Raw genomic sequence first — 2631 nt, 5'->3', positions numbered from 1 at the left:
CACACCGTATACACCGTATACACCAACCATAAAAGATAGTCCCTGTTGCTCAAGGTGGTCCCTGATCTCGAGTGAGAGTGCATACCCTTTGAGGTACCTAAATGTGGGCAGGGAACCAATCGTGGTGGGCCCGCAGCCTCAAAGAGTGAACCCACAAACTAACGCTAGCCAGATCCTTGGTCACCCACCTGTTGAAGCCTCGGGTGATCGCAAGATGTAAAGAAAGGCTATCTACACCCCACCTACAAACAACAAAACAAAACCCCATCACACCATAACACCAACAGAAAAATCACTCTCTACCCTTTTACCCTCTCCAAACTCTGCTTATAATGCAAACAACCCCCCCCCCCGTCCACCTCTCTCCCCACCTTTCCAAACCTTTTTTTACTCACAACTGATCTTTTAACATCTATCTTCCATTACCTATGACCTACTACTCACACCATCCCACCCTTTATCCCCCTTCTCCCGCCTCCCCTTCCAACAACCCTCCTAATTAACAAACCTATTCAAATCAAGAACAATACGAACCAATAACAAAAGAGAGGAGTCAGGCCAACCCAACAAAATAGAAGTCTCCACCCAGAAACCTGAAAAACCAGTCCACCAACCAATAAAACCACGGTACAGTATATAAGGAGCAGCGCCAAGCCCTCAGAATCACTTCATTTGAACACTGGAGCCAAGCAGGAGACCACGCAGAGAAACAGAGACCAGACCAAAGCCACAGCCACAAACGCCGCTGCCACCTGGAGGGATTCCACAACGCAACCCCAGCCACACTAAACAGACAACACACCACCAAGAGCAAAGAACCAACAGTTCTTTTCAGAACTACCATTAAATAAAGAACCTAAACAGTTGATTACTTGTTTACCCTCTCCTTCCCTCCCAACCTCCTCCCATCTCTCCCCTCCCCTTCCCTTCCTTCCCTCCCACTTTTCTCCTCCCCCCCACCAGAAAACCAACCGGAAGAAGAGAACAGAATCAACGGAGAATCTCTTCTGCCTTTTGGGCTGGCTATGTCCTCCTAACGGTGATAACGGGTAGCTAGTTTTTGAAACCAAAGGCCTGGTAAGTATCTGCCCCCTCATGTCCCGACTATAGGGCAGCACTGTGAGGAGGGTGACTCTGGGACTCAGGAGTTGTTTGAGGTACCTAAATGTGGGCAGGGAACCAATCGTGGTGGGCCCGCAGCCTCAAAGAGTGAACCCACAAACTAAAGCTTTTGGCATCGCGCTCAACTTCATAGTAAGAAATGAAAGGCTGTCGATGAATATCAAACTGTAATCAGGGTCTGTAAAACAGAATTTTACCTCCCTGCATGATAATGTGTGGCTTTATACCCAATTGTATCATGGCATTCAAAACAAGGTAGCCATCGTACCCCTTCAAGTTCTGCGCTATAAAGGTACAGCATTTGTACAACGGCCTTCTGAAATGGAGAAGAAATTTCTGGAAGCAAACAAGACCATATGAAAACCACTGGTCACCTTTCAAAGTTTTAATACAGACTAGAAAGGGAACATTTTCAAAATCAGCAGCCAACACCTCGCCCCTCCTTACAGCATGGTTCAAAATCACTTGTAAGCGTTCAAGATAAACTGATGGCTTTTCACCTGCGTCTTGAAACAGCTCCATAAACTTAGCATACAGTTCGTTTCCATCTTGGACTGTTCCATARGCAGAATCAAGAATTTTAAGATAACTTACAGGAGGTGCATCTGGTTGAAGGTGTTTAACCATGTCAGCAGCTGGTGGAAATAGACTGTCAAAAATCTTTCTGGAACGCTGCAAGTCTGATACAGCAGGGTCTCTTTTACTAAAGGTCCACAACAGATCGCCAAGTTTGGCGATCTGTTGTGGACAGATCGCCATCACACGAAATGAGTAGATCATTTTGTGTGATGGTCTTGGCCAGAAAACGATCTTAATTTTAATGAGGACATATGTATTGCATTGTCTTCGCTTTTCATGATATGTTCAACCACATACCTTTGCACTCCAGGYGGGTTGAGGGCTGAGAAGGACATGGCTGGCAAAGTTCCAGAGGGTTGTGATGTGTTCCCAGTTACGGGATCAGGATGGACTTGTGGCAGCTCCCCGTCGTCTGCAGTGGCTTCTTCTGATTTAAGAAAAGTAGCATCCTTCGTTGCTATCTGCGGTGTTATACTGGGAGTAGCCATGACTGGCTCCTCTTCATCTGGCAAAGACTTCAAGGAAGCTGGACCGAGTCCAGTGATAGACCGGCCCAGTAGAGACAATCCACTCTTAAGAACATCGGTGTAATTCTGACCTGTGAGCTTGGCCAAATTTTTCATTTCACTCAAGTACGCTTGAGTTTTTTCTTTGGTTTCTAACTCAGAGCAAACCACTGAAAGTTCTTAAATTCATAAGTAATGTTTCCAATTTGACAACTATATGAGTAGGGAAAGATTTTACGCAAACTCTCTAATGCACTCCCTGACACAAACTCAAAAATTATACAGTCATGAAAATCTGAGTCAGAATCAGTTACAAATTCAAAACTTTTCCATTGGTCCATAACCAGTCAAAAAGTCAGCAACTTCATTATCAGCTTCTGTGTTTGTTGCATATTTAATCAACACTGCGTTAGGTATTTTAACC

This window comes from Poecilia reticulata, unplaced genomic scaffold, assembly GCF_000633615.1.
Source record: "Poecilia reticulata strain Guanapo unplaced genomic scaffold, Guppy_female_1.0+MT scaffold_349, whole genome shotgun sequence".
Taxonomy (NCBI): domain Eukaryota; kingdom Metazoa; phylum Chordata; class Actinopteri; order Cyprinodontiformes; family Poeciliidae; genus Poecilia; species Poecilia reticulata.
The sequence above is the reverse complement of the archived record's forward strand: the minus strand, read 5'-3'. Positions refer to the sequence as shown.